Here is a 24,378-nt window from a genome sequence, read left to right on the forward strand (position 1 = left end):
CAGAACACTAGCAACTGGATTCTATTATTAACTTACATATATGAAGGTCTCAGTTATTAGATAGAAGGGACAGAGACAGAAAGACAGTTATTTTTATTTGGAAATTAGTAAGGTCAAAACTATGTGTTATAAGAGGTTGTATATTACAATGAGTTATTGTCATTATGTATTAATTTAATACAGATTCTGGATATCATCAACAGTAATCACAAAGAATGTGTTTGTGTGATGAGGGAAAAGGAGCAGATCCATAGCACCCTAAATTTCCTTTTGTAACTCAAACCATAGAACTAGCATGTCACAGAACCGCTGTCATTAAATATTATCATTTGGTCAATAAAATGCAGATCTAAAAATAGCATATGGAGAGTTAAGTAGCTGTCATAATCCTCTATATATAAAGAACATCTCATTTAGGAGGATATATATATACGAGGGATAAAGAAGGCTAAGTGAATTGACTGAGGTTTCCAGTTAGTAGTGGAGGAAAATACACTACCTACTGCTGTTAATAAGTCATAGACAATGAAAATGCAAAATGATCATAACAGTACATTCTAATAATATGATCTAGTATTTATTGAGCATTTACTCCGTGCCAGGCATGCTGCTAACTGTGCCCTATGTGCTATTGCCTCACTGAATTCTCATGATAACCCTAAGAGGTAGAAACAAATATTAGTTTGGTTTTCTAGATAGGAAAATTCAGGCTCAATGAGCTTAAGTAAGTTGTCTGTGGACACAAAGGGAACAAGAGGTAAAGCCAGATCTCTTTGACTCCAAAGTTCAGAATTATGTGGCTCTTTAAATTTTTCTAGTCTAAACTTAATAGGATTATTTGTTTCTCTGTAAACAACCAGATGAACATTTTTGCTATGGTGTGTGCCCAATGCAATCGAGACAACGACATATGAGAGAGATGAATGCCTACCTTCCTCCAATAAAAGTGTTTCTTTTAAAAATAAGGGAATGAAATCTCCATAAATCTTGTCAGCTTTGTTTTGAAATTTTCTTACTATGACTCATAAGCATAAAAACCAAAGCTGCCATGAAAGATGGAGAATCCAAACAAAGTTGGAAAAAATGTATTTTTTGAGTCTCTATAATACCGTCAATTCACTTTATTTTTGTGACCTTGCTTTCCCTAGGACATAAATATCACATTTATGTCTGTGGGGGAAGTACCGCACAAGGTGAGCCACGTTCTTTATAGGAGGAGTTCAGTTTTTCCCCCAAATGATATATCATCTCATTCTTAGAAATGTTATGGGCCCAGATGTTAACTCATAATCTCCCTGCTCTTTGGATTTGACAACATTACAGATTTCTTACAGAACCTCTGCTCATAGTTAAGAGTTCAAGAGCAGAGGTCCGAAGAACCATTTCTGCCCTAACCCCCCCCCCCCCCCCCCCCCAGGCTTGTTGGTTTGCTTGCCTCTTCTGTGTTTGTTTACTGGAGATGAATGCCAAGAAGGCAATTATTTCTCCTCCTAAAAACAGTCTTGACTGAGAAATGATAAACAGTCCCACCCATCTTGCAGAAAGTTGGTGAAAATCCCACAGAGATCTAGAAAAAACGTGAGCCAAGGAGCCTGAATACAAATGCTGGACATGACAGAAAAGAGGAGAAGAGAAAGACTAGGGAAAGAGGGAAAAGGGGAGGGGATGGAGCAGGAACAGGAGGAGGAAGCAGTGCTGACAAGTGACACAAGGAACAAGGAAAGAGATGAAGGAAATGAGAGTAAGAAGTGCTCCAGGAAGTGAAATGAGTCTCTGTATCCTTAAAGGATTTACCATCCTGTGGTGCCAAGCACTCCTGCAAAAATCAAAGACAGAAACCTAGAGAAAACAAACATGGCAATAATCACAGAGATGACGTGGGACTTCTAAAGAACTCAGGAGAAACTACCTGAACATAAAATGGAGCCAGGAGAGGCAAAAAAGTCACTGGCTCTTGAGAGCCTGTGTTGGCAGGCAAAATTCAACTCTGCCTTATAGTCTCTTATGTATGAAATTAGATAGCTAAACCCCCAAAAGAAAAGTCAGAAGCCCCATCTGTTTTAACCAAAGGAAACATCTGATAATAAGAGAAATATTCAATTAATTGGTAAGCAAGCAAGCAAACAATAACTATAGACAGAAGGAATTCCATATAATGGACAAGAATCTCTCACTCAATTAAGAAAATACTGTTTTCGGGCGCCTGGGTGGCTCAGTTGGTTAAGCGACTGCCTTCGGCTCAGGTCATGATCCTGGAGTCCCGGGATCGAGTCCCGCATCGGGCTCCCTGCTTGGCAGGGAGTCTGCTTCTCCCTCTGACCCTCCTCCCTCTCATGCTGTCTGTCTCTCATTCTCTCTGTCTCAAATAAATAAATAAAAAAAAAAAAAGAAAAAAAAGAAAATACTGTTTTCTTCTTAGAGCCAGGGCAATCTATAAAATCCCTACCAATAAAATTGTAATGCACATATTAGAGAAGACTTTTTATTTTAATTTTTGTGACACAGTTTGTAAAATACTTTAACAAAAGACATTTCAATCAGCAGAGAGACACACCTCCCAAAGCTCATGTTTTTGCTCAAATTTCAGAAAACTAGCATTTTAGAAATACAACTGGAAAAGTTGTAATTGAAACCGATCATTAGGCAATTTTAGGCAAAGAACTGCACAATTAGCACCTTTGTTACCAGAAAGCTAGTAAAAGTGGACTGAGGAAGTGAGAAGAGAATAAAAAGAGGATATTTTCAAAGAAAATTGTATTTCAGGCTTGACTTAAAACTGATTTGACACTGTAGTTGTACTGTATAGCATATATATATATATATATATATATATATATATATATATAACAAAATACCACAGGCCGGGCGGCTTAAACAACAAGGGCTTATTTTCTCACAGTTTTAGAGGTCAGAAGTTCATGATCAGAGTGCCAGGAGGGCTGGGTTTGGGTGAGGGTTCTCTTCCTGGCTTGTAGACAGCTGTTTTCTTGCTAAGTCCTCACGTGGCCTTTCCTTGGTACGTGAGTGCAGAGAAAGAGAGAAATTTCTCTCTTGCTTTTCTTACAAGACCAGTAATTCCATCATGAAGGTTCCACCCTCCAAGCCTAATCTAACCCTAATTACCTGCCCAAAGCTCCATCTCCAAATTAGGACTTCAATATATTAATTTTGGGGAAGGCGCAAGCATTCATTCTATAACATATTATGTATATTTATAATCACTCATTCTATAACATATGTGTATATTTATAATCACTCAATAAAAGCTAGATCCTTTTCTTTTTTCTTTTTTATATTCTTTTTTGTAAATTTTATTATATTATGTTAATCACCATAGATTACATAATTAGTTTTTGATGTGGTGTTCGATGGTCCATTGTTCGCGTGTAACATCCAGTGCTCCATTCAATACATGCCCTCTTTAATACCCATCACCAGGCTAACCCATCCCACCACCCCTCTCCCCTCTAGAACCCTCAGTTTGTTTCTCAGAGTCCATAGTCTCTCATGGTTCATTTCCCCTTCTGATTTCCCCCGCTTCATTTTACCATTCCTACTATCTTCTTTTTTTCTTTTACATACAATGTATTATTTGTTCCAGAGGTACAGGTCTGCGATTCAACAGTCTTACACAATTCACAGTGCTCACCATAGCACATACCCTCCCCAATGTCTATCACCTAGCCACCCCATCCATCCCACGCTGCACCACTCTGGCAACCCTCAGTTTGTTTCCTGAGATTAAGAATTCCTCATATCAGTGAGATCATATGATACATGTCTTTCTCTGATTGACTTATTTTGCTCAGCATAATACCCTCCAGTTCTATCCACATCTTTGCAAATGGCAAGATTGCATTCCTTTTGATGGTTGCATAATATTCCATTGTGTATATATATATATATATATATATATATATATATACCACATCTTTTTTATCCATTCATCTCTCGATGGACATCTTGGCTCTTTCCATAGTTTGGCTATTGTGAACATTGCTGCTATAAACATTGGGGTGCACATACCCCTTTGGATCCCTACATTTGTATCTTTGGGGTAAATAGCAAGTAGTGCAATTGCTGGGTCGTACGGTAGATCTATTTCCAACTTTTTGAGGAACCTCCACACTGTTTTCCAGAGTGGCTGCACCAGCTTGCATTCCCACCAACAGTGTAGGAGGGTTCCCCTTTCTCTGCATCCCCGCCAACATCTGTCGTTTCCTGACTTGTTAATTTTAGCCATTCTGACTGGTGTGAGGTCGTATCTTATTGAGGTTTTGATTTGGATTTCCCTGATGCCGAGCTATGCTGAGCACTTTTTCATGTGTCTGTTGGCCATGTGGGTGTCTTCTTTGGAAAAATGTCTGTTCATGTCTTCTGCCCATTTCTTGATTGGATTATTTCTTCTTTGGGTGTTGAGTTTGATAAGTTCTTTTAGATTTTGGATACTAGCCCTTTATCTGATATGTCATTTGCAAATATCTTCTCCCATTCTGTCGGCTGTCTTTTGGTTTTGTTGACTGTTTCCTTTGCTGTGCAAAAGCTTTTTATCTTGATGAAGTCCCAATCGTTCATTTTTGCCCTTGCTTCCCTTGCCTTTGGCGATGTTTCTAGGAAGAAGTTGCTTCGGCTGAGGTCAAAGAGGTTGCTGCCTGTGTTCTCCTTTAGGATTTTGATGGACTCCTGTCTCACATTTAGGTCTTTCAACCATTTTGAGTCTGTTTTTGTGTGTGGTGTAAGGAAATGGTCCAGTTTCATTCTTCTGCATGTGGCTATCCAATTTTCCCAACACCATTTGTTGAAGAGCCTGTCTTTTTTGCATTGGACATTCTTTCCTGCTTTGTCAAAGATGAGTTGACCATAGAGTTCAGGGTCCATTTCTGGGCTCTCTATTCTGTTCCATTAATCTATGTGTCTGTTTTTGTGCCAGTACCATGCTGTCTTGATGATGACAGCTTTGTAATAGAGCTGGAAGTTGGGAATTGTGATACCACCAGCTTTGCTTTTCTTTTTCAACATTCCTCTGGTTATTCGGGGTCTTTTCTGGTTCCATACAAATTTTAGGATTATTTGTTCCCTTTCTTTGAAAGAAGTGGATGGTATTTTGATAGAGATTGCATTAAATGTGTAGATTGCTCTAGGTAGCATTGACATCTTCACAATATTTGTTCTTTGAGCTAAAACCTTTTCAATGTCTCTATTATATCTCATGTCTCTGCATGACCAGTCTCTCCCACCCATACTGCTTATCTTTCCACTCAGCACCTTGCTTGCTCTATTGCAGCCACAATGGTGTCTTTGAGCCCTCTGAATGCACTAAGATTGCTCTCATTTTGTGGTGTTTCCATTTGCTCTTCCGTTAACATGAAATATGCTTCTCCCAGGTAGCTATCTGATTTACTCTTTGCTCAAATGTTACTGCATCAGGAGGGTTTTCCTGAACATCCTATATAAAAGAGCAACCTTGCTTGCCCACCCCCATCCCACCTTGACATGCTATCTCTTTTATCTACTTCAGTCTATATATATATATTTACCATCTATCTATCTATATATATTTACCATCTTAGTGTCCCATCAGGGACCAATGTGTTTCATTCACCTCTGTCTATTCTATGTCTCATCTTATGTTGGCACACAGTGGTTCTCAAATAAATCTTTTCTAAAGTATGTTTAAATGAATAAATTATGTGCTATGTATATTTTACAAAGACACACTTAATGGATCCTTGTACTCACTATTGTTACACAGAGGGTCTGGATTATACTTCTTGGAAATACACCACTCTGCTTTGGGAAAAATGTTTCAGGAAGCATTCTTTTTCCCATACAACAATCTTTATAACTGTAGTGTGTTACTCACCTAATCAAAAAGTAGCCTGAGCAAATCACAATTTTGTAGAGTATTGTTTATGCACTGTGCCCCTTTGGGGCAACAGGTTATTAACCATTATGTTGTTTGAAATTGAACATTCTATAGACTGAACTAAAACTATACTTTTATTTAAAGTATAATTCAAAATTTAGTAAGGACTGCCAAGATAATTATTGAGAGCACCTAACCTATATAATGAAGTGAGAATTCTCTACACATACACTATTAAGGAGGTAATAAAGTGTGGGGGAAATGACATAATTGTCATATTTGTATTATTATACAAAATGGAGTACTGATAGAAATTTTCAATTCCTCCTTTCAAAGAACTGTGGAAAGTCAGCTAGCTTTGGCTAGGTAAACAATTCCCTTTCTGGTCTTGTTCTGGTTATTTATTGCCCATTCCACTCTGGCAAACTTAGTGGCTTAAAACAACTGCCACATATTTAGCGCAGAAACTGCAATCTGGGCAGGGCACAGTGGGAAAGGCTTATCTCTGTTTCATGTGGCATCCCCTCAACTGGACATTAGATGACTCACTTCCAGAATGGCTCACTCACATGGCTGGCAATTTGATGTTAGTTGTCAGCTGGAGCTCAGGGGAGGCTGAGGGCCTGGGGATTCAGCTCCTCTTGGTATGGGTCCCATCTTGTGTGCCTTTCCAGAGGCTTCCTCTTGGCCTCCTCATATCAAGGTGTCTGGATTTACAGAGCAAGTATCCCAAGAGAAGAAAGTAGAAAAACAAGGAATTTTTCTAACCTAGACTTGGAAGTCATACAGAACTTACTTCTGTTGTGTTCCATGAACAAATCAGTCACAAAGGTCTGCCTGGGTCCAAGGAGAGGGGATAGAGATTCTATCACTTGATGGAAGGGTTGTTAATGTCATTATAAATGGAGAACGGGGCATGGATCCAATGGTGGTGTTCATCTTGGGAAAATACAATCTACCATAGGACGTATCCTGATTTTTTACTTCATACATTACCCAAATTCTCCGAACTCTCCTTGGTGTTTCCTACCCAAATTCTCCGAACTCTCCTTGGTGTTTCCTACACCATACTTTGCCCACACCTACCTGCTCCAGGTTGTTGCTTACTTGTATTTCAGCCCTTATTATTAGTTATAGACAACCCTTCTTTTCTGCTTGTGTACCAAGCTTTTATCAATGGTGTTCCTTAGGAAGTTTGTTTTTTCCAAATTACTGGCATGATTTTTCCCATTAATTCCTTAGTACTCTGAGAATTGCTTATTTGTTTTTGGTGATCCTAAAGTTCTACTTGATCTTTCCCTTCTTTAGGTATTTTGTGTTCTTTGGCTATCTGCTTCTGGGTTCTGTGTTTTCTTACCTATTATAGTAATAAAGAGAGACTTATCCTTTTCCTACTTTGATGGAAAAATAAAGCAAAAATACTAAGTTATTTGCTGAATAGGGCTTGAGAAGAAAATGAATGTTTTCCTTAATTGGGCAGAAACGTGGGTGACATGACATTGTCTCTGAAACTCCATTAATTCACCCTTATTCAAATAGTTACATCCCCCTCTCCTCCCCAGGGCAGTTTTCCTTTTACAGCAGATTGGGTATCACAACTTTTTCTCTAAATTGAGCCTTACAAAATTGGCCCAGCAACCACCTAGCAGCCCCAAAGCCCACCCTCTTCTACTGCCCTTCATGTTCCTTTCCATGAAGCTCCGGAAACTACCAGAGTCCCCATCACATTTCAGAGGATTATGGGAAATAGAGATGGAGTAGGGTTACCACCATTTTCCTCCCAGGTACACTGTGCCACCATCCCTTCAAGTGTTGCTAATATAGGTGTTTCTGCTACAGAAAGCTCAAGACCACACCGCATCGGTGTATACTTCCAAACTTCAGGGACACACTTATTCTTCCTTATATGGATGAGGAGGACCAAAAAGGATAAGGATGTATGCTTCAGACTCCCAGACGCTCTTCCCAAATCCAGTCTCTCTGACTATGTTCAGCATTAATGATGGCACAGACGGGGACGTTTGTGTTCTGCAGCCCAGCACACATCCTGCTATATTTGGCTTGCCAGGCTCCCCTGGCAGGAACTGTCAATCTTTATGTGATCTTCCTGGAGTTCTCCCACTGTGTTTTAGAAAGGGAAGAGTGCTGCTTTCATTCTTACCCAAACTCTGCTCTTTCCAGACTTACCACCTCTCTCTCCCACACAACCCTCCCCTTACTTTCGGTGGGATAATACTAGGGGTGGGGGAGAGGTGGGGAGAGTTGGTGACTAGGTATTTTCTGAACTAGCTCTTGTCACTAATACCTGGTAGGAAGGTAGTGGGCTTTCTGAGTATAGAACATGAGGTATATTTGTTTTTGGCTTTGGATCTTTGCAAAAATTCTAGAACCTAAGTATCCTATTTGACATCCTATTATATGTATTATAAAGTTTAATGCACTGATTATACTAATCTGTACATTTTCTATTAAGAATTTGGGCTACAAAAAAGATACTAGAAAGCCTCAGGCAATGCGAATCGTTAAACACTCAGTTGCATCTCTCACAACCATAACATGGGATTCTCTTACCTAATTTCACAAACAAATGCTTTGTTGTGTGAGCTGCTTCTACAGTTTCATATGCTTCCCCTGAGATGGACACATCCTCCTTCCTGTCTCTGGAGATGACTCCTGAAGAAAAAAAAAGGATTACACTTCAGAGACAGTAGGAAAAACCTCTCTCAAATTCACCCAGCATCGACCAACACTCTTCTTGGTAGCTGCCTGCTTCACAGTGTTTCTTTCTCATCTTTTTTTTTTTTCACACAAAACCCCAAAACAGAGAATTTTCTTCAGCAGAGGAAGGGTCATAAGAAGTTACAATTTTCATAACGCTCCCCTAGCAACAGACCCAGTGAATCTTTTCTACCATATTTATCTTGGGTGGCATAAACATGGGCATAGACATAAAAATATGGATAAAGATATAAATGTGGAATACACCACGAGGCTCACTGTTGTGTGAACTCTATATAGTTTGTTGTATAATATTGATTTGGTTTTCACTTATTTTGTTATTGTTATTTTGTTTTTTTGCCACAAAAATCCCTTCAGTTTTTTTTCAGGGAGAACTAACTGAATGGGTCTAATTCATCTAACATTTGGCTGTGAGACTGGGTAGTCTTGGATTTGAATTCTGCTCTACCCCAGAGCTTTCTCCACCCAATGAAGAAGCAGTTAATAAAAATTATTTGCATGGACATGGTTGTTTGAAGTGTCAGTTTCACTTTGAAGTGCTCTTTTTGAAATTGTAATGGGTAAGTAGAAAGTGCAATCCATTCACTAACAAATAATGAACAAGTGCCTTCTAAACACCAGGTACACTTTGAGGGTTGAGGTAACAGCAGTGAGTAAAAGAGACAAAAATCCCTGCTCTCAAGGAGACCACATTCTCATGGGAGGAAGCAAATAATAAATGAATTAAAGAAGTAAAATACATCATGTGTTTGATGAAAATAAAGCATGAGCTCTCCACCAATCAATAATTTGATGACCTTGGAGCTATCATGCACACTTCCGAGATTTGTTTTTTTCCTCTGTGAAACAGGGTTTGTGTGGATGATCACTAGGTGGCTTTTGGTGCTGACATCTGGTGAGACTTTTCTTTAACTCTTTTCTGGTTTGTTTGTTTTTTTGGTGTAAATTCAGAATGGCCTCCATATAGGCAACATTCCAGCTCCATTCACTAAGGGAAGAAGAAATTCAGGTCAGGAGACTGGTGTCTGGGCAACTGGATGTGATTCATAAATTTTCAGTAATTGCTTTTAATCTACTTTTTTTTTGTCCTAAAACTCAGACCTGAATAATCAAGCAACTATATATTAACTTTACCCAATAGACCTTGGACCACCTGTCTGTTTCCTGTTTTCCTTGCCAAGTATCCCTTCTGGGAAAAGCTGATTGGAAACACAGCAGGACAAAACTCATTTCTCTCCTTTCTTTGTTCCATCTGTCTCTCTTCTCATCTGGGAGATCTCTTATTCACTTCCTCATTATTTCTCACGTTCAAGGCTAAATTCTCCACCTGTGTTCTTGATCCACTGCTTCCCATCTTCTTCCAGATGTTGCTCCTACAGTAAGTCCTACCCTTCTTTATCTTTCCAGTATTTTAGATGTCTCCCTTTACTGACTCTTCACACAAACTAAAAATATTACCATGTCTTTTCCACTGAAAAAATCCTTCATTCCCCCTGCCTGATCCTCTAACATTCACTTTTTTTTCTTCCAAGCTTCTCTGAAAAAATAGGCTGCATTTTATATACCCTTCTATTCATTCCTATTGACTCTTCAAAGGATGGATGCAGGTTTGTAACTATAACTGCATTGGAAAGTGGTTTCACTAATGTTCTCAATGATGTGCCAAGTATTTTCACCACTCTCAGTAGCATTTGACATTATTGGCCATAATGCTCTTGAAGCTCACCCTTTATCATATTTGAGACAGGACTCTCATCCATTACTACTCTGTTATTCTTTATCAACCTCCCTTCCGGGTTCCTTTCTCCCCAAACTTAGGACTTACTTACAACTTAACTTACTAACAAACTTAAACTTACTTAAACTTACTTCCCTCTTTTCACATTTTAAATCCACCTGCAGTTTCCACTACTACCTGATAACTGTCAGCTATCCAGATCCAAAAACCTTTTTTGAAATGTTTGTATTTGATTGTCTTCTGGATAACCATATACATGACTGTGGGGTGTCATCATTGTTCCTTACCTTCAAAACAACCTATTCCCAAATGAACTCTTAATATCTAACCCCCCTTGGCAAACTTAGTCTATTCTTGTATTTCCTTTTATGTTGAAAGGCTACCATCTACTCAAGATTATGCTTTTAAAATTGTCCACATTGATACATGTGTGTAGATCTAATTTATTTATTTTAACTGCTATTTAAAGACTCTCTGGACTCAAATCCTATCTCTGCCTCTTAATAGCCTCGTGTTCTTGTGTAAATATTTAATTTCTTCATGCTTTATTTTTTATCTGAAAAATTAAACTTTTATAACTAGTATTTGAAGTTTATGTTCCATATATATATTTACAATGTTCCATATATATATTTACAAATATTTGTATATGTATGTACATACTCACACATAACATATATCTTTACCAACACTTGTTATTACCAGACCTTTTAATTTTCATTGATCTTATAGGTATCATCTCAATAGGATGAAATTACTAGTTTAAATGTAGGGTTTTGCCCACTCTTCCATGGAAAAATAAATACATATTTAGCAAGTGCTTAGAGGAGTACCTAGCACATAGTAACACCTCACTAAATGTTACCTGTTACTCTTATTAGTATTACTATATAGTATTCTATTATAATGCTATAACAAGCAATTTTATCCATTTGCTTATTACTGAATATTCAGTCTTTAATCCTTTGCTACTAAAAATCTTGCTCTAGTGATTATGCTACTCCATTCTCTCTCTCTTTTTTTAAAGACTTTATTTATTTGACAGAGAGAGACACAGCAAGAGAGGGAACACAAGCAGGGGGAGTGGGAGAGAGAGAAGCAGGCTTCCCACCGAGCAGGGAGCCCGATGCAGGGCTCAAACTCAGGACCCTGGGATCATGCATGACCTGAGCCGAAGGCAGATGCTTAACGACTGAGCCACCCAGGCACCCCAACTACTCCATTCTCTTTGACAATAATTGGTTTGAGAATGGGCACATGGTCAATGCTGAGCAAAGAAACACAAACTTTTGGAAATGGTTTCCTTACTCCTAAAAGGAAATCACAGGAATATAGTACCTTTTCTTCTCTAGATGTCTTTCTGGATGAGATCTCTGGAAAAGCTGCAGCATTCTTACCACTGAGAGAGGCCAGTGTGGGAGAGAAGCTGGTATATTAAGGATGGCAGAAACAGAGCTGGAAAGAACTGGCTTCTTGAAGACTTGTTGAGCCCCTGATCATCATAAGCCTGGTTTTCAGCTAAACTATGTACACAGGTGATAGTAGATGTACATGTTAATTAAGCCAATTTGAGATAAGATTTCTGTTGCCTAAAGTCAAAAGAATTCCAACCATAAACTTGATGAAATAGTTTTAAAAAATGTATACTCCCATTAGCAGTGTACGAGGGCTTGTATGTTTCCATGACTTCATCAACACTTGGTATTATCAGATCTTTTAGTTTCTGACAATATTATGGGTATGAAAAAGTAGCTCACTGATGTTGCAATATAAATATCTGTGATTTTCTATGTATATAATCATATAACTCTCCAAATCTCAACTAGGGTATATTTATAATTTATATCTCATTTCTTTTTATTCTGTCATTACATTTGCTAGTAATGTACAGGGTTGACAAGAAGCAGTCATGGTAACAGCAGCTTAAACAAAATAGAAGTTTATTTCTTACTTACATTTCTAGAAGTCTGGAAGCTGTCAGTTTGGGACTGATATGGTGCTACATATTGTTAAGGATTCAGACCTTCTGGTTCCCCACTCCTACACTCTTGATTCATAGCAGCCTCCACATCAGTAGTGACAGGAAGGAGGAAGAGTAGAAAAAGAAAGGTCAAAACTCATGGGCCAGATGTCTGTTAAGGAAGTCTCATGGAAGCTACCACTTAAAGCTTGCATTTATATCTCATTAGCCTAAACCTGGATTAGAGGTAGATATGTGGGGAAATAACTAAAGTACTGAACGCTTCTTTCACTGCCATTGAATTCATTTGCTTTTTGATAGATACGAACAATTGGATTAGGAAACTGACCTTCTATTACTGTTTTGTTCATTGTTTCTTTCATAAGTTGTTTTGAATTTTATTATATGACTGCTGCATTTATTGATATAGATTTTTCTTTACATTGTCAGGTTGATGTATTATATTAATGTGTTTTCTAAATTTAAATCATCTTAATATCTTGGGATAAAACATATTTAGTCATGGGGCGCCTGGGTGGCTCAGTTGGTTAAGCGACTGCCTTTGGCTCAGGTCATGATCCCAGGGTCCTGGGATCGAGTCCCGCATCGGGCTCCCTGCTCGGCGGGGAGTCTGCTTCTCCCTCTGACCCTCCTCCCTCTCACGCTCTCTGTCTCTCATTCTCTCTCTCTCAAATAAATAAATAAAATCTTTAAAAAAAAAAAGAAAAAAACATATTTAGTCATGAAGTTTTTTTTTTACCTATATACACACCACACACACACACACACACACAATGTGAATCAGTTTGCTATTTTATGCAGTAGCTTTACATCTATTTCATAAATGATAGTTGCTAATCATTTTCCTGGCTTTATTTATTTGCAGAATTGTTAGCAAATTCATACTAGTTTCGTAAAATTTATAAGAAAAGACTTTCTATTTCTTTTTTTTTTTTTAAGATTTTATTTATTTATTTGACAGAGAGAGACACAGTGAGAGAGGGAATACAAGCAGGGGGAGTAGATTAGGCAGATGCCTAACGACTGAGCCACCCAGGCGCCCCAAGACTTTCTATTTCTTGATAACTTAGTAGAATACACCAATCAAAACATCTGGACCTGTTGCTTTTTCTGATATAGATATTTTGATAATGATTATATATCTTTAGTTGATATAGATCTACATGGATTTTTTATTTATAATGAATACATTTTGTTAACATATTTCTAGATAATTAACATTTTATTTTAAAATTTATTATAAAGGGTCTCATACTTTTAACAGGTTTTTAAAATCCTTAATATTGTATAGAGTTACAGTCTTTTTAATATCTATTCATCTAGCTACTTATCACCTATCACTTCTCTCTCTCTCTCTCACTCTTTTTTTTCCTGGTCAACATTGGCAGAATATTGCCTACATTGGTGGCACTTTTATAAAACAGGGCTTTTATTTCATTGCTCTTCTCTATTCTTTTTGCTTGTCTTCCATGATATCAATATTTCCTCTTTCATTATTTTTTCTACTTAAGAAGTTTTATTATTTTTCTAATTTATTGATTGTTATTTATTTATTTATTTATTATTTATTTATTTGAAAGAGAGAGAATGGCAGGAGGAGCAGAAGGAGAGGGAGAGAGAGAATCTTTTTTTAAAAAAATATATTTTATTTTTTAAAATTTCATAATAGGTTTTTAAAATTTATTTTCAATTTATTTTATTTTTTATTAATTTTTTATTATGTTATGTTAATCACCATGCATTACATCATTAGTTTTTTTTTTCTTTTTCTTTTTTATTATGTTAGGTTAATCACCATACATTACATCATTAGTTTTTGATGTAGGGTTCCATGATTCATTGTTTGCGTATAACACCCAGTGCTCCATGCACTACGTGCCCTCTTTAATACCCATCACCAGGCTAACCCATCCGCCCACCCCCCCTCCCCTCTAGAACCCTCAGTTTGTTTCTCAGAGTCCATAGTCTCTAATGGTTCGTTTCCCCCACCGATGTCCCCCCCTTCATTTCTCCCTTCCTACTATCTTCTTTTTTTTTTTTAACATATAATGTATTATTTGTTTCAGAGGTACAGGTCTGTGATTCAACAGTCTTACACAATTCACAGCGCTCGCCATAACACATACTTTTTAGAGAGAGAATCTTAAGCAGGCTCCATGCCCAGTGTGGAGCCTGACCGGGGGCTCGATCTCACTACCCTGAGATCATGGCCTGAGCTGAAATCAAGAGTCAGATGCTTAACCAATTGAGCCATCCAGGGACTCCTTGATTGTAATTTGGATCATTAGTGCTTAATCTGTTAATTAATGTTTAATCTGTGCTGTTCTTTATTAGTTAGGATATGCTCTAGGGTAATGCAAATATATTTTCAGGAATATTTTGAATAGGAGTCCAGGTCTCAAGTGATGGCTTAAAAGCTTCAGGGCCTGAGATCCTTCCATTTTCCTCCTCTCCTATCCCTATGGCATTGCCCTCATATGCGTAGTAGAAAATTACCCAACAGCACAGCTGCATTAAAGCTTAAAATCATAACATCACTTCTATTCACTCGTCTCATTTTCTGAATCAGGGATAACAGAGGCACACTCCCCTGATCTTCTGGCTAGCTGGCATAGATTGTCCACCCATCCCCAAGACACACACACACACACACACACTAATATACATAATTTTAAAAATGAAATAATTCATCGTGGTATATAGATCTCCACCTCTGGGCCCAGGTTCAAATTCTGGCTCTAGCACTTCAAAATGTAGCATCCAACAAGTCATTTAAATTAGCCGAAACTTCGTGTTCTCTTCTGGAAAATGAAAATAATACAATATTTCTTATGAAGTTGTTGAAACACTTTAAGTAGGGAAAGTGCACAGTTCAGTGTCTGGCATTTAGTAACATTTAACAGAAGTACACCTCCGCATACCTACAGGAAATGATTCAGTGAAGGTGAGATCACCAAATGTAATTCCCAAGTTCAGAAGAAAATGCTCTGTGATTTTCTTGTTATGTGTCTGCTTTGGCGACAAAGGACAATGTTTTTTTTAAAGGTGACAATTCTCTAATCATGGTAAGGGGAGATAAATACTTTGTTTTCCTCCAGGGAGAAAAAGAGATGCAATAAATGCTTAATGGAATTTTCTTCAATGCCACAAAGTTTGTGGCTATAAATCTTGAATACAAGTTGAATTATTGTTGACTTTTTATTTCCTCAGGGTGTTTTTGACCACATCATTAAACTGTATCACTTTCATTGACCTAATTTTATCATGAAGTCCAGGGGATTATAAAGGGATACTTAAATAAAATAAAATAAATTAAAATAAAATAAAATAAAATAAATAAAAAGTAAAATAATAAAATCAAATAAAAGTTTTTTCCCATGTGTTCTTGCTAATTCCTATAAATTGCTGTTTATTCATTTTTGTTTCTTGGAAGAATACATATAAAGCTAAATAAATTTTGGCTTTCATTTATAAAATATTATTTCTATAAAAGGACAGAGGCCATAAGAGTAAGGCTCAATTATTCTTCTATTATTTATTAATATTAAAGTATTAATACATTATTAATTACTAATATAGTATTAATTAGTTAATAATATATTATTCTTAATATTTATTAAGAGCAATATCTAAGAATAAAATGAAAGATGTTACTCTTCACAAACTCATTTAAATGCATTTTGAATATATGGGTTCAGAGAGCCTAGTTACTAGTTGTTTTTTTTTTTAAGATTTTATTTATTTGTCAGAGAGAGAGAGACTGAAAGAGAGAGAGAGCATGCACAAGCAGGGGGAGCAGCAGCAAAAGGGAGAAGCAGGCTCCCTGCTGAGAAGGGAGCCTGATGCAGGATTCTATCCGAGGACCCTGGGATCATGACCTGAGTCACCCAGGTATCTCTAGTTACTAGTTTTCAATTCACAGATCAGTATACCTAACTTTAGAATTCAAATGTCATTACTTGAACACTACCTAGAACAAATTATTACTGCACAAAATATACTTCAATATACATATGAAATTTTTTCCCTTGACTGAGTATGAAAGGGGGCCTGAGAAATCTATCTGTACCTGACCTGAGAAGTAAGTAGTGTAATTTGTTTTATACCATAAAATTCTATTGGAAATTTTATCTGGAAAAATATCAGTTAATTCTAACAACTTAACAACATTACTACGGGGAAAGATGAGAGATTGTGGAAGAAAGAGAGCCAGAGCCAGAGACAGAAACATCCATAGAATGAAAATGACAGAAAGAGAGAGAGCAACAGAGAGAGGCATTTCCCCCTACAACTGAGTGAAGTCATCTGCTTACTTGGGTTGTCTTTAAGATTCCATATTGGGAGACAGAGAAAGCATGAAGAAATTAACTTCATAAACTCTCCAGAAGTCTCTCTCTCTCTCTCTTTTTTTTAAAGATTTATTTATTTGAGAGAAAGAGAGAGAGAGAGACCGTGAGAGCATAACTAGGGGGAGGGGCAGAAGGAGAGAGAGAGAGAGAAAGAGAATCCTCAAGCAGACTCTGGGCTGAGCATGGAGCTCCACGCAGGGTTCAATTCCAGGACCTCGAGATCATGACCTGAACTTAAATCAAGAATCGGATGCTAAACTGATTGAGCCACTCAGGCGCCCCTCTCCAGAAGCCTCTTTTATCAACCCCCCCTTTTTTTCTTTTTTAATTCTTAAGGCTAGTGCTATATACCACTTGAAGAACCAAGACATATAGTGTCTTTGCCTTCCTTGTTTTCCTTGATCTGTCTCCAGGAATGTGCTCAGAGAAAGGAGCTCAATGCCCAAGAAGAACAAGAAGGGCAGACCTCACACGATCCCACATCCTAGATGATTATCATTTTACAGTGACATTGGGACTTCTTCTCCAATCAATTGTATCTGGCTTCCAAATTTTAAGCACAGTTTTATATAAGCAATGTATAATCTCTATTTTTTTTTTTGCCTCATATATGTTTCCTATGTACAGGAATCATTACTTGATTTCCCAAGCAAATAAGTTTTTCCCGAACTAAAAGTTAACCTTTGTTGAATGCTATCTTTACACAAAATAACTAAATAGAGTATTTTTGCAACTATAACTGTCTGTTCTAATAAAGGTGGAGATACCTGGAAGCAATATGCATATATATATGTTATATATGATATATGATATATAGGATATATAGATAGCTATCTATACATATTTTTGAGGTAATGGTGGAGAGTGAAGAACCTGAAGGAAGCATGACTTTCACCTGGTAACTTTCTTAATTATCATTACCACTTTATTATGCTATTTGCAGCTGAATAAATAGTTTTTCTCTCCTAGCCATGATTTCCTTCTGTTCATCCCTGCAGTGCAGGCAGAATCCTGTATGTGTGACACTGCAATCTGTCACATGGTATGATTGTAATCCCCACACATTCAGCATTAGCCATACCAAGTGTAAGGAGAGAAGAACAATATCCTCCACACTTAGTTAAAATGTCATGGAAACTGTGAAAAACACACACACAAAGTGTTCAGGGTGTCCATTTATCAGCATGATGTATTTTTAGTTTTCTGCAGCCGGCAAGTCTTAATTCAAACCAAAGGAAAATATCAATGGACTGCATATGGTACACTTCTCAGCATCTTTAAACATATTTGAACTAAGCAACATCATCCTTACAGCATTTTCTAGGACTGAACTATAACTGCTCACATTTATAGTGCCTCCAAATCAGGGAATGAAAAGGCAATGAAGAATCATTCCTCCTATCTTTCTGGATACTCTTTCTTAGTCTTTCTGTGGATCCTGACCTTGGACCTCTTCTCTTTTATGGTCTTTCATGTTTATACCCACTCCCCGGATGATCTCATTCAGACCCATGTCTACCATCTTTACTGATGACTCCCAAATTCATACCATTAGTGTAGCTCTTTCCCTTGAAATTTGAATTCATATATCCAGCCACCTCCTTGACATCTCAACTTGGATGTGTAAGAAGCAGCTCAAACTTAATATGTGAAATATGTCCAGCCACCAATCCCCAAATCTGCTTTCTCATCTGAGTTCATGGCAACTTCATTTTTCTAGTTGTTTTTCCCCAAACCTCATTACTGACAATAATCTATGTAACAAGTCCCAAAAGTCTTGTTGTCCTATTTTTAAAACTTCCATAAAGTCATAGTTAAAAAGCATCTTTTTAGTAATCTAATGTTGAAAGCACTAGAATCATTTGTTACATGTTGAAAAAGGAGCAAGAAATGGAATTCACAATAATAAATAATAAAAATGAGCAAAGAACCAATTCTTCTTTTTAAAGTTTTTTTTTTAAGATTTATTTATTTATTTGAGAAGGAGAGAGAGAGGGAGGGAGAGGGAGAGAGTGGGAGGAGAGGTAGAGGGAGAGGTAGAGCATTCTCAAGCAGACTCCCCACTGAGCACAGAGCCTGACACAGGCTCAGTCCCAGGACCCTAAGATCATGACTTGAGCTGAAACCAAGAAGTCGGATGCTTAACCAACTGAGCCACCTAGGTGCCCCCAAAAACTCATTCTTTAACACAATTAGTTTATTCAGCGAGGCTCAAAGAATGACAAGATAGATGAATAAATAAAGGAGCATGATATTTATAATATATCAATGTCAATATTTAAAGTGTAGTCACCATTTGACAATATGGAAAATAGATATAAAAATAGAATAATTAGAACTCTACTCTTAATTCAGAAAATCAAGTTCTTTACTATCATTTCCCAAAGTCTTGTGTTATGAAGACTAAGCTTGGTAAACTGCCTCGTATAAATGCAAAAATTTTTCTCAGGTTTGTAGAGTAGCTAATATAAAGTTAGTGAGTAAAAAAATCTGTTAGAAGGAATATTCTGTTTTTCCAAAATGTGCAGTTCATTTTATTGCTTAAACAATATATCTAGCTAACGTTCATTAGTAAATTAGTTTATAAGGAACTATTATTTATCAGTGTGTTGCCATTAAACTCACACTATAGTGCATAATTACCTATAAATAGTAGAGAATGCTCCAAGACATTTCTCTGCCAGGTAAATGTTCATCACAAATATGTATAAAATATGTTGATGATTTTTCCAAACTCTCATTGGTGGTTTAGCTTAGGAATGTTTACCTTTTGCAGACTGGTAAAGTCAAAGGATACTGGCTTGCAATAATGTTTTTAATGCATAATATTATATAGGGAATAAAGTATATTGACATAGCCAAATATTGAAATAGGGAACAAATAATATTGAAATTGTCAAATATTGAAATAGTGGACAAAGCATATCAGAATAGCCAAAATATTAAGAAAATATTTGTGACAAATAATGCTTCTTTAAATGCTAATAACAAACAAGATCTAGCAGTTGGTCTAGTATCAGCCGTAATTTCAAAACAGTGATATGAAGAAAAGTTCTAGGTATCTTCAATACATATAAATATGGCACTATGAAAATATCTGTGATTTCTGTTGGGGACAAAGTCATTGATATTACTAATAATAATGTCATTGGTTGCCTACATTCATATGGGAAGGAAATGCTAAAATTTGAGTTATAGATTAGTGAAGACAAAAATGTACTTTTTTTCCCTCTAAATTTTCAACCCCCCTTGAATTCTAACAGATCTCTTTAGGGAGATTGGTCCCTATAGAAGAATGCCTGATTTAGTATTTCTCTTGATTAAGGGCTTTTAATGCATCAAAATGGTGTTTTTTGAGCCTGTCAAACACACTTACATTTTTCTTTTCCTCTTGGGGGATTGATGTTTGGATTTAAAAATATATATCCCTTTTGTAAATATTAACTGTCATCTTTAGCTGTGATAGATATTCACTTATCCCAGGGTGGCACATCCATAAATACATTCATGTTTCTTTCCATGTTTTTTCCCATATCCTCAGTAAAAAATTTAATTTCCAGTGTGTTCTCCAAATTAGTTAACAGAAAGCATTTGCTTAAATGTAATTCTCATTTGTGATGCTTAATCAAAAGGAGAATGTTTTCCCCCAGCTTTTTCTAACTTGACACAAGAAATAGCTTAAAGTTTTTTCAATGAGACTCATTATGTGGTTGCTGATTAGTGCGATCGGCGTGTTTGGGGTGATTGATACTCACTTCTGGAGTACCAGGAAAGGGAGCTTTGCCAAATTTAGAAGTCGTTCCACCCTTATGCGGTCTGTAGTTTTGAACAGAAAAAATGAGGCTCTGAGTGTTTAAATTTGTTTGCTGTTGGCAAAAACATCTCAAAAGGCTTCCTGGAGATCCCATATTCTTAAACATTAAGCTTGGTAACTCCAGTGACTCGAATTATATTAGAACTTTCAGAATTTCTTTTGCTCTCAATAAAGATTAATCCCTTGGCAAAATATGTATGGGCTTACAGTGAACCTGGGATGTGTACATATTATGCTGAGATCTTCAGCAGCCTAACACAGGATCTGTCATTAACCCAGGCTTTATTTGGATCATAAAGAACTACCCTAAGATTAGAAGGCTAGCGTATCATTTTAATTCTATCTTTGTTAGTCCTCAGGGCTTCTCACTTAATTATAAGGCTCTTGAGTTTCTATGATTGTGAAATTCACCTTATAAGATCTGATACTAATGTAATTTTCCTCAGCTCTTTGGAAAACAAGAAAAGGAAGGATTTTCAGCATGTACATTGGGGAAAGATGGAAATTAATATTGAACGAATAGTCTATGACAAATAATTTTAAATCACTCATGACTCGAACACCAATACTATACAAAATATGAGTTGGTGCTTTGGAGTATAACTTAAATAAATCACTGGTCTGATCCACTTAGGATTGTGTCCATTTAAAATGTTTAATGTTTATAGTCATTTCATTCATTCAACAAATATTTACAAATATTTACTGAGCACCTACAATGTCATAGGCAACATGCCAGGTAGACCAAACACAAAATGGATAAACTGTGGGCTCTTTCCTCAGTGAGCTCACAGTACGGCGGGGTGGGGCGGGGGAGGGGGGAGGAAGTAATGCTTAAATATTCTTTAAGAACACTGGCTCTTTCTATTTTAAAGGAGCTTCTTCCATCTCTAGATGTTGTATCTTTGCATTTCCTTTCCTTCCCTTGGAAACAGATTGGAACTAAAGAAGGAAATTAAAAACACCTTTAGTATTCTACATTGATTATTTCACAGGCTAACATTAAAGAATTAAGGCTAAGAAACATGTCTTATTTTTATAGAATCTTAGTATTGGTATGAGTCACAGACTAAGAAAAAATTATTCTGCCTATTAGAATCTTTTCATATGAAAAAGTACTTTCTTAGTTTCTTAACATTTTTTCACTTTAGTCACCAGTAACTTCTATATTCTGAGGAAGGAAACCATTAAAAAGGAAAAAGAATTGAAATTTTAATAAATTCAGTTCTTATAAAGCTTTTGACAATGAGGGCAAAAACCTTGAGATTAATATTGTATTGTCAAGAGTGGGTATTACTGCTACATTATCTAGTCATGCTTTGCTTTGAGTTATTTCTTATCAGGAGAGTTAATTAACAATTGCAGTATTTAATTCAGCCTTAAAAAGAATCATTGGCCCATTCATCCAAGAAAGACCAACAAGCTGTTCCTTACTGTTTATGCATTCTTGTTTATACCATACAGTGCTACTCCAGCCTCTCCCACAGGCTCTCAGTGAAAGAAATGGGTGAAAATGATTATAGAAATGTTTAGAATGGATCTCCTCCCCACCCCTACCACCAAAAAAAAAAAAAAAGGAAAGAAGAGGAAAGAAAGAAGTAGAAGACTAGGCCATGAGAGACAAACAATGGAAGTGAAATCGTATCAATGGAAGACATGGTAATGGGAGTAAAGGACAGAAAAAAAAACAACTACCATCAAAGTAAGAGTTTTCAAACAGTCTGGAGTTAAGCGGTAAAAGAGATGATGGAGTTTGAAAAAAATTAATTTGAGAGTCTATCGATTCTTATAGACTTAAAGAAGCCTTTTAGGACTGGAAAAAAAATAAGACAAGCAAAATTCAAAAGAAATGAGTTTTGACTCCCCTTTTTATGTAAAAGCACTCGAGAAAATAATTTTTAAACTAGATAATTAGCAGTCATCATGCTTTTAGAATAAAAGACAATCGAGAGGGTGAGAAAGTGGTGGAAAAAAAAGACCCATGTCTCAGCAGTTTTGGGGAGTAAAATTGGTTTGAGGGACAAGGTCCAACAAGAGGAAGTTAGTTTTCTTGGTTTTGAAGGGGTTGTGAAAGTACTGTGTGCTTTAAAATCAAGTCGGTTTCAGTTAATATTGGACTGCTCTACAAAAGTGATTATTTGGCTACTTGTGTCAGATCTTAATTATTAGATTAAAGGAGGGCAAACTCCATTTTTCTAATCATCAGCTATAAAAATTTATATGTGACATGTTTTTCATTGGCACAACCTACATTTGTCAGTTGTATTCCACTGCTTTTCTACTCCTTAGTTACTTCTATTCCTTCCCATTATGTTTATAATAAAAAAAAACTGCTACACACAGATATATATTTTTGTCAAAAGGATTCTCAAGCCCATAGAGAAAGAGAATATGACAGAAAGCATATTAATTCATCTTACATTCTTTAGAAAGTTTCCATGAATTCCTCAGTGTCATTTCACTGCTTTACCATGAGACCTTCTGGGTTCTGACCCTTTCAAGGGGACCTTATTTTGAGAGCATATCAGTCTTCTATAATGTTTTGTTCTCATTTTATGTATTTTGTAAAGAACATTAAATGGATTAAGTACATTGCAGTTTGTTACCTAGGAGGGGGAGTTTTAATTTACCTCTTCTAGAAATAAATACAACTGGGTGGGGTTTACTATATGACTCAGAAACAGTTGCTGATGTTATAGTCTGGGATTTTATAATGGTGCGAAACAAATGTTTCAGGAGCCAAATTTACCAGAGCATTGTCTTCCAAGAATCTGCCCTTACCAGCCCTCGCCTTGCCTTCTGCAATAGTCCCTTCTGTAAAGGAATGACACATGAATTAAATCAGGTTGGTGCCCTGTCAATCTTGAGGGTTTGGGAGGTGATTAGCACATTTGCTGCTTCAGGTGGGGTTGCCAAGAATGTTTTGTGCTTACTTTTGATCATATCACATATATTAAGTTTTTTATGGATTTGAACATTAAGACGAAAGGCTTATTTAAGGGGCTGGGTTTCTGGTGAGAGCATAATTTCTAAGCCAATTCACTCATTATCTGAATATAAGAAAGTTAGAAGTTTGTCATATTTGACTTGAACATTTTTACATAATCCCTGGAGTGGGTCTTTTCACTTAGTTAGGCTCAACCTTAAAGCTCAAACAAGCATCAGCTGACATAAATTTTAAACCTAATTTTACTTAGAGAATTTTCTTGTGTGCGGAGGACAAGAAACATGGGAAGTTTACCTATTAGCTGCTAGTCTCTGCCCACTCAGTCTTCATGGGGGGAGGCTTTCATCTGACAAAAACTGTTGTCTGTTTCTTTTCAAAATCAATTTTCCTCAGTGCCTCTCCCACCCTTGTATTTATAATTACATCTGGTTCATTAAGACATGGAAATCAATAGAGGATGTGCTGTTTTTCTCAGGGGGAAGGCAGCCCTGAGAGATGCAGAAACACTGTTCACTGTTCTGTTTGCTCCCACCTGTGCCTTGTGGTCAGGCTCTGAGAGTTAACACCTTTTTTGTCATATTCAGTTTCTCCACTTGTAATTTGACCTCTATTCCTATAAATCACAAATCCTGAGGTGAAAAAAATCTGTAGAGTTGTGATCTATGAAGAAAACTATCATATATGGTTTCTACAGGGGATAGAGGGCAAACAGACATTTTCGAGCATGACTATATATTTTGTTAATATCAAACATAATTTTCCAGTGGAATATGACTCCCCAGGACTCCTCTTGCAATCCAAGAACTGTTGGACCACAGCTCAGCAATTCACACAAATATTAGGTAGATTATTTGCTGATTGTTGGGGTGGATGGATGAATGGCCTATGTCAAAGTCACTACCATCCCCACCCCCACCCCCCACCTTCTTGAGCTCAGGAGGAAG

This window comes from Neomonachus schauinslandi, chromosome 2 (assembly GCF_002201575.2).
Source record: "Neomonachus schauinslandi chromosome 2, ASM220157v2, whole genome shotgun sequence".
In the NCBI taxonomy this organism is placed as follows: domain Eukaryota; kingdom Metazoa; phylum Chordata; class Mammalia; order Carnivora; family Phocidae; genus Neomonachus; species Neomonachus schauinslandi.